The 12,368-nt window shown below is 38.8% G+C and overlaps 1 non-coding gene across 1 annotated transcript; it reads right to left on the minus strand.

Moving 5' to 3' along the window:
- Window positions 1-11,959: 11,959 nt before the first annotated feature.
- LOC132364261 (U6 spliceosomal RNA) lies at window positions 11,960-12,066 on the minus strand. Its single transcript, XR_009502800.1, has one exon. It is a non-coding gene; the product is annotated as a U6 spliceosomal RNA (small nuclear RNA).
- Window positions 12,067-12,368: the final 302 nt, after the last annotated feature.

Below are 12,368 nucleotides of genomic sequence, written 5' to 3' on the forward strand. Positions count from 1 at the left end.
AAAGTAGCAATGATGTCTAAACAAATTCTTACTAATATATGCAGTATTAGATAAACAATAAATTGATAAGAACCTATGAATGGTTTTTAATCAACTTATTGGTTATCTAACACTACATATATTACTCTAGTGAAGTAATTCCAAATACGACGGATCCTTGGAATTATCTTTAGAACTTGTTGAAAATACAGATTCCCTGGAGATCCTGACTGAGTCATCTGGGGAAGAGTCCTAGAAATCTGCATGTTCATCAAACTCCCTAGTTGGTTCTGATGCCACTTATCCAGGGTCTATCCTTTTAGGGCATCACATTTAAAACGAGCAGGCCTGGGCTTCCCTGGTGGCGCAGTGGTTGAGAGTCTGCCTGCTGGTGCAGGGGACACGGGTTCGAGCCCTGGCCTGGGAGGATCCCACATGCCGCGGAGCGGCTGGGCCCGTGAGCCACAACTACTGAGCCTGCGCGTTTGGAGCCTGTGCTCCGCAACAAGAGAGGCCGTGATAGTGAGAGGCCCGCGCACCACGATGAGGAGCGGCCCCCGCTTGCCGCAACTAGAGAAAGCCCTCGCACAGAAACGAAGACCCAACACAGCCATAAATAAATAAATTAATTAATTTAAAAAAACAAAAAACAAAAAACGAGCAGACCTGGGTTCTGGAGTTCCAGGATTCCAGGGTTCCATCCACCAGCTGTGTAGCCTTGGTTTCAACGTGTCATGCTCTGGGCCTCAGGAGTCTCACTTGGGGAATGGATCACAAGCAGTTTCTGAGCAGGGCAGAAACACGGTAAGAGGTAGGCCTTGCAGAGGTTAAGCTGGTGGCTCTTTGGGGATGCGCTGAGGCCGGAGACATGGGAGCAGGAGGCGAGTTAGGAGGTAGCTGCCGCAGTGTAGGCAGAGCTGTGACCAGGGATGATGGCAGGAAAGGCAAAGGGAGTCAGAGAGGAGAGCTGGTGCAGAGCATGAGTCAGAGGACTCAGTGACTGATCCGCTACGGAGGGTGAGGAAAAGGGGCCCAGGGTTGGGTAAACCCCATCAGTAGTAGTCATGGCCCAGCTTGGACTCAGGAAGAATTTTTAAATTTTCACTATTTTTAGTATATTAAGATAAATAAGTACAGCATTTTCACATATTCTGACATTTTACTTATAAACAAACCCCAAAAAACCAACTTTGCAGAGAAAAAAGTCAGTTATTATCATTACAACCCTAAAGAGGTGGGTAGAGTATAACACAAGGGCTTCTTCCTATAGTAGAAGCATACAGTTTGATTCTTGTATGTTGGTGTTATCTATTCTTTCTGAATCTATAGGTAAAATCTCCAGAGATAAAATGTAAGGTGTCACCATTGGGGCCCCTGAAACCCATACCCTACTCAGAGGAACAGTGTGAAAAAGATCTGTTAATGAGATTTAGGATATCTGTTCTTTTGCTTATCTTAGAGCACAGACCTACTTTGAAATTATGTTAAGTGAAATCAATGAAAATAAAGTTTACTGTAAATTAAAAAAAAAAAAAGTCACCTGGGTGACTAGGTCAATGGAGGCTTCCTTTACAGAAATAAGGGAGTCAGTTGCAAACGAATCAACGGACAAAGGATTAATCTCCAAAATATATAAACAGCTCATGCAGCTCAATATTAAAGAAGCAAACAACCCAATCCAAAAATGGGCAGAAGACCTAAATAGACATTTCGCCAAAGGAGACATACAGATGGCCAAGAAGCACATGAAAAGATGCTCAACATCACTAATTATTAGAGAAATGCAAATCAAAACTACAATGAGGTATCACCTCACACCAGTTAGAATAGGCATCATCAGAAAATCTATAAACAACAAATGCTGGAGAGGGTGTGGAGAAAAGGGAACCCTCTTGCACTGTTGGTGGGAATGTAAATTGATACAGCCACTATGGAGAACAGTATGGAGGTTCCTTAAAAAACTAAAATTAGAATTACCATATGATTCAGCAATCCCACTACTGGGCATATACCCAGAGAAAACCATAATTCAAAAAGACACATGCACCCCAATGTTCATTGCAGCACTGTTTACAATAGCCAGGTCTTGGAAGCAACCTAAATGCCCATCGACAGACGAATGGATAAAGAAGTTGTGGTACATATATACAATGGAATATTACTCAGTCATAAAAAGGAACGAAACTGAGTTATTTGTAGTGAGGTGGATGGACCTAGAGTCTGTCATACAGAGTGAAGTAAGTCAGAAAGAGAAAAACAAATATCGTATATTAACGCATGTATGTGGAACCTAGAAAAATGGTACAGATGAACCGGTTTGCAGGGCAGAAGTTGAGACACAGATGTAGAGGACAAACGTATGGACACCAAGGGGGGAAAACCGCGGTGGGATGGGGATGGTGGTGTGCTGAATTGGGCGATTGGGATTGACATGTATACACTGATGTGTATAAAATTGATGCCTAATAAGAACCTGCAGTATAAAAAAACAAACAAACAAAAAAAACAACTAATACTAAACTTTCTTTGGGTTATTTGTATGGAAATATGTTAATATAAATGTTTCAGACATTACATAAAATTTCTAAAAATCTTATATGTTCTGGTATAATGTTATAAGTCATAATTCTGGTTATTGCTTTAAAATGTATATCTCAGAAATAACTAAATTTCCTTGTCAATTGCATTATTATGAACTTTCATCAAATCTTTAACCGTGGTCATTTTTAAGTCTTTTGTCATTTACAGACAGCTCTGGGTGTACTCTGATGTTTTCGCAAAAATGTTCCTATAAAAGGGTTTCATCTTCAAGGAATTCATGGAAAAGTCTCTGACAAGTACAGGTTTCTGGTAACTGACTATACTGCTGAACTGAATGAATAAGCATTTTCAGAATTCTAATGGAAGACTGATGAATTCATAAAAGTGCTAGCAAAAGATCAAGAAGAAAAATAAATTAATTACATGGGACTGAGTGAACTGATGAGGATGAGTATAATTTTTGTGACTTTCTGTTTGAATAAAAAAAAAAAAAAAATCCCACAGGGACTCAGAGGCAAAAAATAAACAAATCAATTTTCACTGCAAAGTAAAGGAGCTGTTACAGTGGAGGATTACTGGACTGAATGTCAATATCATGACATAGTATGAGTGTGTTTCCTGTTTGGTAATTGCAATCATTGCTGCTTTTGTTGTGGTCATCCATTTACAATGCTTGGTGTCAGTTTATTTATCTCTTGTAAAAATAAAATACAGTGTGTGTGAAAAAAAAAAAAAGAAATAAGGGAGTCAGGAAGAAGAGATATATAAAACACCTCGCAGCCCCTTTAGAGGATGCTCACAGTGGCACTGTATTCCCTTCTGGGATTTGCCCGCCTTTGTGGTTGAAGGATTGGTGAATGTGCTGCAGGAGAAGCAGACAGCAGCTCTCCCATCACGGACTCCTTCCATCACCTCTGGCAAATCCTCTCACCTCCTGGAACTTAGTTTCCTCATTTGTAAATTAAAGAGGAAGGACTAGAATCCAGGGATTCTTGTATGTGGTATGCAAGATATTCATGAATGGCCTATCTCAATTTTCTATGGAAAGGGCTCTGAACTTCCATCAAATTCTCAAAGGAGTGAGTGGCCCAAGAGGAGCTAATAACTTTTATAACAGACAACTTGTTTTAAAAAAAAATCTATCATGGAAAATTTCAAACACATAAAAGAGGATAAATGAGAGTTATGCCCTTATTACTCACTTGACTTTAATAATTGAAATGATCTCTTAAGTCCTTTTTGAAGTGTTAATATTTCATTGTATGGAGGTACCATTACTTTAAGTTTGACTTTTTTTTTTTTTTCATGTATTACCTCTAAGTGGGCTTGCCTCTAAAAAGGGAGTGTTGCCTGTCAGAATGGCTATCATGAGAAAGAACACAAATAACAAATGTTGGTGAGGATGTGGAGAAAAAGGAACCCTCATACACTGCTGGTAAGAATGTAAATTGGTGTAACCACTGTGGAAAACAGTATGGAGGTCCCTCAAAAAACTAAAAATAAAACGACCATATGACCCAGCAATTCCACTCCTGGGTATATATCTGAAAAAAACCCAACACTAATTCAAAAAGATACATGCACCCCAATGTTCAAAGCAGCATGATTTACAATAGGCAAGATATGGTAGCAACCTAAGGGTCTGTCAACGGATGAATGGGTAAAGAAGATGTGGTATATATATATATATATATATATATATATATATATATATATATATATATATATATATATATAAATATAAGTATATATATGTAAATGTTACTCAGCCATAAAAAATAATGAAATTTTGCCATTTGCAGCAACATGGGTGGACTTGGAGGGCATTATGCTAAGTGAAATAAGTCAGAGAATGACAAATACTATATGATAGCCTTATTTGTGGAATCTAAAAAATACAAATTAGTGAGTATAATAAAACGAAGCAGAGTCACAGATATAGAGAACAAACTAGTGGTTACCAGTGGGGAGAGGGACGTGGGGAGGAGCAATACAGTGGTAAGGGATTAAGAGGTGCAAACTATTGGGTATAAACTACTCTACAAGGAAATACTGTACAACATAGAGAATATAGCCAATATTTTATAATAACTATAAATGGAGTATAACCTTTAAAAATTGTGAATCACTTTATTTTACACCTGTAACTTAATAATATTGTATAGCAACCGTACTTCAATTAAAAAAGAGAAGAAGGCTTCCTTGGTGGCGCAGTGGTTGAGAATCTGCCTGCCAATGCAGGGGACACGGGTTCGAGCCCTGGTCTGGGAAGATCCCACATGCCGCGGAGCAACTGGGCCCGTGAGCCACAACTACTGAGCCTGCGCGTCTGGAGCCTGTGCTCCGCAACAAGAGAGGCCGTGATAGTGAGAGGCCCGTGCACCGCGATGAAGAGTGGCCCCCACTTGCCGCAACTAGAGAAAGCCCTCACACAGAAACGAAGACCCAACACAGCCAAAAATAAATAAATAAATAAATAATAAAAATAAAGGAATTCCTTTAAAAAAAAAAAAAGGAAGAAAAAGTAGGTGTTCAAAAGAGGGGATGGTAAAGTTCACACCCTCCACATAAGCCACTCACCACTCAGGATTTCCTCTGTAAAACAATTCCTTCTGAATATCCTGGCCTCTTCTCCACAGTCCTTGAGGTCTTCCCCTGCCACTAATTTAATTGTATGCTTACCAACAGTCAGTTGTAACTGTTTCCAAAACTGCTTGTGCCTGTTGCACTAAGTATTAAAATTATGTAACTTCATTAAATATGTACCCAATGTACTGAGTAAGAATTCAGAGTGTGCAAACTGAAGAAAAAAACCCCAAAAAACCAACTTTTTCTTTCTCAAATATGCAGTATTGAATTTTTTTCCCTGCCATTGGATGGTCTCTCCAACAGATCCCATAACATTTCTACTCACTTTCAGACCTTAATAAATAATCTGACTTTTTATACAAAAGTGCAGGCTAGTTTAATATCAAAGCTTCACCTCGTCCTCCAGCGTGGGCCTGACTGAGGCTCAGAATCCCATCAGGGGCATGGCCGGCTTCTTACTATTCCGCCATCTACTCTTCCGTGCCTCCTTCCCCACTCACTGTGCTGTATCTGGATATACAGGGCTAAAACTAGGCAGAGAAAGAGAAAGGAATGTGTGTGACCAGTGACTATAATCTGGTACCAGTGCCCCTCAGTAGCAGATGCCCAGCGGTTTGCTCTTTCTCTCTGGGGCACTTCTGTGGGTTCCACCATCACCAGCACGGCCTAGACCTCCCACTTCCCCATCCCTTGGCACAGGCAAATGCTTCCCTAGTTGGCCATTTATGACTCTCCACTCAGCTCCTAACTTCTGATGAGTACATTGCTCTGGTGGGCAGATGTCTTGGGTGAGGCCCTTTCAAGGTGGTCGAGTTCAGGGTCCTTCGGTGATGTCCACTCTGGCCACTGGGAAACATACTTGCCTGATGCTGGTGGAAGCACAGGATGTTGGAAGTACAGCTGTGCTCACTGTACCACTACCTCCCCCTTCTGCAGCCAAGGGCAGCTTCTTGCCTTTAAACATTTCCAGGCACGACGCCAGCTTCCCGTCTTGGTGACCTTCAGCTCCAAGGAGCCACATCATGCTCTTCTAGAAGTTCACTTTGAAGATGTCCCCAATCCCAACTTAAAAGAAATTCCTTCTATCAACCTTCTTCAATAGCTCTACCTTTCTCTTGTGTAGCCTGGAAGTTGGGGTTGAGCTAAGTTATGGTGGAAACGTTTGGCCACAGCTTGGCATATCCTGCAACAATGATCTGGGTCCTCTCTTTAAAATGTGTGGATACTTAATACCTTTTGTTCTCAGTTTCAGGGCCTCAGCCAAAGGTAAGAAAATGGAAATGTTCCATTTTGACATTGTCCTTAGACAACACTTAAATGGGAAAAATGTGAGCGTAAAAGGGAATTGTTTCTGTGAAAGCTAATTTAAGTAGTTAGGAAAGACAAAAAACAAAGCCAAACCCCCAAACCCCAAATCCAAAATCCAAATCATTAAAAAGATCCTGTAGAATTAGGTGTGGATGAGACAACTATAGATTGGGGGTATTATAGAAATGTATAGGATCATGTCCTTAGAGTGTTCAAGATCTTTAAGTTCCTGCTTCTCTCTCTTTCTCTTTTCTTCCCCCAAAGAGAAGAATTTGTTATTTGCTGCCACAGTAAGTACAATATATTACTTAAACATGCTTTGTACCCATGGAGATGAAGGCAAACCAGACAGTTACAACTTTGAAAGCAAAGAAACAAGAGAATACCCCTGTACTTTCACTTTTTAGCTTATAAGCATTTAACTCTATTATCTAAAAGAGTCATATATTCCTTAATCTGTATTTCTCAATCTTCATACACTTGTTTAATTCATAATTCTTATGTAATTCACACATACATAATTTCACAGATTATGGATGAAAAATCCATGTAACAGATCCAAAAATTCAGATATTTGGATGGAGGGTTCATTCACAACTAAGGTGCGTCACTAGTAGATTTCAGAATCAGCTTGTCGCCCTTCTTTCAACCTCAAAACCCATTTTATTAAAAGTAGGCAGATGCTTCTGGCTATTGTCTCCTGTAAGGTTTCTGATGCCATGTACCACCCACTGGGTCAGAAAGGGGTTACTGTCACTGACGCTGCAGCTGTTCAAGGAACTGTCGTCCAGCGCATTTACCTTGTCTTAGCTATCTTTATTCTTACAGCACAGTTTTCCAATCAGACAAATGAAATGAGACTTAAACCCCTCAGCCATATTTGCGATGTCATCTTCTGCTCTTATGCAACCAGAGGTACTGAAGATGTTTGTGGTGTTTTTTCCAGCTACATGCATCAATTATAAAAGACTGGATGGCAGGTTTTTAATACAAGAATATAACTCAGGAACAGCCAGATGGAGGAGATGCACAGGACAAAGTACGGGGAAAGGGTATGGAGCTTCCATGTCCTCTCCAAGCTCGCCACTCTCCCTGAATCTCCACGTACTCACCAACCTGGAAGCTCTCTGCTTCTCTTTCAAGAAGCCAAAGTGATAGCTACTCAGAAAAATGCAAGACTGACTGTCATCAGCAGCCTCGTAGTTAAAGAAAGTGATGAATGGACATACTTGATATGGTAGAATTTGTAAGGAACATTTACAGTAAATATCATTAATGTGTAAGTCTCTTTTTTGTGAGTCCCTGCTTTAACTGACTTTTTCAATTACCAGAAAAAAACACCAGTTTTAATAGAGTTGGCCAAGAGGTTTGCAGAGAATACTGTTTCCCCCTCACTATTCATTCTTCCTTTCTTCCATATTAATAGAGTTCCCATTTTTAACTGCACTCTAGCCCGCCAGAATAAAAATATTTCTCTTAGTCCCTTGAAGCTCAGCATAACCATGTGACTAAAGCCTGGTCAACATATGTTGAAATATCTTTTGGCAGCTTTTGGGAATGTTCTTTAAGCAAAAGCTACCATGTGCCCTTTGCTCCTCTCTTCTTTGCCTGTCTTCCATCCTGCTACCTGGAATGCAGATGTGATGGCTGGAGCTCTAGCCACCAACTTGGGTTATAAGGAAAAAATGGAAGGATCCTGGGTCTCTGAGGAATTTATGCAGTCTAGCTGCCAGAATAATATGGAAACTTTATGTCTGCCTTCTTTAAACTGTTGTTATTTTAGGTCTCTGTGATTCACAGTCAAGCTTAATTATAAATGATATAGAGAGTTTGGGCCTTATTATGTTTTCTGAACAGAGATACAACCTGCCCTATATATTCTGTTAAGAAATTTATAGGCAACCAATAGTTATGTAGACATTATTACAACACTCGGGGGCTTAATAGAAGCGATACTGGAATTAGGAAGAGAACCCTCCTCAGGTCTTTTAGACTCAAAGATTCCACAGTGCTCCAATTTACTTGAAGACTATTTGTTTTTTAATTATCAGAAAGTGTATGCCTTGCTCTGAGATAATTTTGTTAAAATCAGTGATTTAGCTCAGTGGTTTTGGTAAATATTTCTATTTGCAAAATTTCCCCAGGCCATACTGATTTATTTTCCCTTGTCTAACTTGAGAAATGGCCACACATTTTTAGAGCCAGGACCAGTATGTTAATACATATTGATGACAGAAGTACCATGTTCCCTCAGTTCTGAGATGCATCAATAGAAGATGCGTCACTGGTTTCGTAATAGCTTTTGTGAAAAAAGAAAAACATATTAAATGAACTCCTTTTTTTTCTTAGTAAATGTTAATAGCTATATATATATATATATATATATATATATATATATATATATATATATTCACTACTTTTTTCTTTGGTACCATAATCAAAGTTTGAGTTTAAATGTTTTCCACATCCAGTCTGAAAATTCTTTCGAATTACTTTTGTTTTACAGCACGCTGACTCTCTGCTTTATTGAACCAGTTCTTGTGTTTTGGGGTGTTTTGCAACTTTGTTATTAGTACTGTGAATAGTTAATGTTATATGCTCCTATTTAATTGTCTTTAGGTAAAGTTCTTTTCATCCCTTTCTCCATTTTTTTTTTTCCTAATAGAATTGGTCTTTAGGCCTGATTAGTGTTTTGAAAGTTAATGAAATTCTAGAATCTGACTTTAAAATGCAACTCCTCATAATGAACAAAAAGAGATTCAGAAAAAGATGGAGTTGTGTCTCCCCCCTGAAGCTTCAGAGGAAGAGGGGAGTCATTTTTGTCACAGATCAGTTTAACGAATCATACCAATAAGGTAATAGATGGAGAACCCTCACAAGAACGTTTCTCTGGTTTTCCTGCACACAGAGGCTTATATGAAGATGTATAGTTGTAACCAATCATCCTTGGCAGTATAATTTGAATAAAAGAGTTTTGCAAGACGCTAAAGTCTTCAGAAAATTTTGCGTGTACTGTGGAAAATAATCTCCCAAAGAAACCTGCAATTCTGATTTGTTGTCTTACTTGATCATTTGCTTCCTTGGTACTAGTGTTGTATTAACATCTCTGTGTCCTTAACTGTATAAATACTTGTAAGACTGTTCCGTCAGGTCAGAAAAGAATTATTAGCACTTTCTAATCGCATACATAATAGACATAATAAATGCTTACAACTCATTTTAACAGTGAGATGGAGAGTCTTGACTCATTTAAATTTACATGATAATTTCAAGGTGCATTAAAAAAAAGTCAAGGTTCTAGGTATCCTGGTAAGATTTTTTAAAAACATCAATTGTGAGACTGTATTCTGATTTCAGGAATGCAGGTATTTGCAGAAATACAGATTTTTAAACAGAACTTAAAATCAAGAAATCTTGGTATCTTTGTAATGTAATTCTTGTCGTTTTATTTCTGTGTGCCATTGGATATTTAATTATCAGAATTTTCTTTCCGTATTTGTGAGGGCTTTTTTTTTCTTTTTTAACAGTGTATAAGGTTTAGAAGAAATCACAGTGGGTCTCCTCCCTATTTTGTGCTGGGGAAATCTGTTTAAAATAATTATCAAGAGCAACTTAAAAGGTAAAGTAAAGTACAACACCCTTAAGAGGCCATGACTGGCATCTGAATGATGTGTGGAAGGTGCTAGGAGTCTCAGTGCTTCCTGGCCATCAGTTAGGTGACCCATGAGGTGAGGGATATTTTGTGCTACCTTTATGTGGACACTTGGGCTTTTAGAACAACACCAGGCAGAGTCACATCTGCCTCTTTCTCTAGGCAGCTGCCTTCTCAAATCCTTGGCAAAGTACTGGGCATCTGGTCTCCTAAGCACATTGGGACGCAAACAGATTGTTCCATTTCGCTCTGCCCGAGGGCAGTGTTTCTCTAACTTTAGTCATTCAGGTACCAACTTTATGGTTTTAGTCATATCTATATTATTCACTCAATATTTTTATAAGGCCTTACTCTGTTTCCTTAAATACATTTACTTTAAAAGGAAACTTCACATTATCTTAAATGGAAAAACTAGTATCAACAAAAAATGGAAGGCAACTGTAGGCCAGAGACGGGCCCACATCAGAAAAACCAGAATATTCAACCATGTGCTTCTGCTTAAGACAGCCAGTGTCTTCTGAATGCCTGTCCCAGCTGACAAAGTTCCGCATGATCTGATCTCCCCCAAATCACCCTTCGCATCCTACAGTCCTGGCCCACTGATCTTCTGCCCAGACCCTTGACTCACCAAGCTCACTCTTCCTCTGCATTTGGCATGACCAGCTTTTTCTTATCACTCCAATGGCACCATAGGTCCCATTTGCTTATTTTTGCTTTTATTTCTATTGCCTTGGGAAACTGACCTAAGAAAACATTGGTACAATTTATGTCAGAGAATATTTTGCCTATATTCTCTTCTAGGAGTTTTATGGTGTCATGTCTTATCTTTAAGTCTTTAAGCCATCTTGAGTTTATTTTTGTGTGTGGTGTGAGAGTGTGTTCTAACTTCATTGATTTACATGGGGCTGTCCAACTTTCCCAGCACCACTTGCTGAAGAGACTGTCTTTTCTCTATTGTATATTCTTGCCTCCTTTGTTGAAGATTAATCGATTGTAGGTGTGTAGGTTTATTTCTGGGCTCTCTATTCTGTTCCATTGATCCATATGTCTGTTTTTGTGCCAATACCATGCTGTTTTGATTACTGTAGCTTTGTAGTATTGTCTGAAGTCTGGGAGGGTTGTGCCTCCAGCTTTGTTCTTTTTCCTCAGGATTTCTTTGGCAATTCTGGGTCTTTTGTGGTTCCATATAAGTTTTAGGATTATTTATTCTAGTTCTTTGAAAAATGTCATGGGTAATTTCATAGGGATCACGTTAAATCTGTAGTTGCTTTGGGTAGTATTGCCACTCCAATGGCAGCTTAAATGTCACCTCCTAAAGTGGTCACTGTTGGTGTCCTGTCCAGAAACCCCTGGATATCTTTTACTAGCTCTGTTTACCACTCTCTTTTTTCCAAAATCCCCCAAGGCACCAACAGAATATTTTACATATATTTTATTGAGTAGAAGGGGAACATAGAGAAATGGATGGATGAATATATTTGAAGAATTAAAATTAATTGAGTTAATAATTAATTCATTAATTGATAAGGCAGAAAACTTGTTAATTATTCTCCATTTGCAAGAATAGTTTTCAGAATAATAGAGATTTAGCTAAGGGAATGAAACTAAGGCAGGAAGATTTATTCTATTCTCCTGTGATTTGATGACTATCTTTAGTGTTGTGTCTGGATTCCTTTTTCTTTTTTGTGTGTATATCTATTATAGATTTTTAGTTTGTGATTACGTGAGATTTTGTATAGCAGTCTATATATATATATGATTGTTTTAAGTTGCTGATCTCTTAATTTCAAATGCTTTTAAAATACCCTGCATTTGTACTCTCCTCCCCTCATGATTACTGTTTTTGATACCATATTTTACATCTAATTGTTTTGTGTATCCCTTAACTGAAAAAATATGGAACACTTCATGAATTTGCATATCATCCTTGTGCAGGGGCCATGCTAATCTTATCTGTATCGTTCTAATTTTAGTATATGTGCTGCCGAAGTGAGCACTAAGAGAGGAACATTTAAGGAGAAATTTCCAAGACTGGGCATGATAACCAGAGAGGGTTGTCCTGGGTGAGTTAACATAGAGGAGAAGGGAAGATCTGCTTATTTGGGGACTAGCACAAAAGGAACACAAAAGACAAGTTTATTTGCTCTTCATTTCCCTTAGGCAGACCCATAATATATCACAGTTTTGTGTGCAAGGCCGGCTGAGCCTTGAGAGGACAAAGCACAACACCAACATCTGGTTACCATATCTGCCAGGGTCAGAAAATGGCTGAGATACCACCTGGAGGGCCAATGTGGCC

This window comes from Balaenoptera ricei, chromosome 3 (assembly GCF_028023285.1).
Source record: "Balaenoptera ricei isolate mBalRic1 chromosome 3, mBalRic1.hap2, whole genome shotgun sequence".
NCBI classification, from domain to species: Eukaryota; Metazoa; Chordata; class Mammalia; order Artiodactyla; family Balaenopteridae; genus Balaenoptera; species Balaenoptera ricei.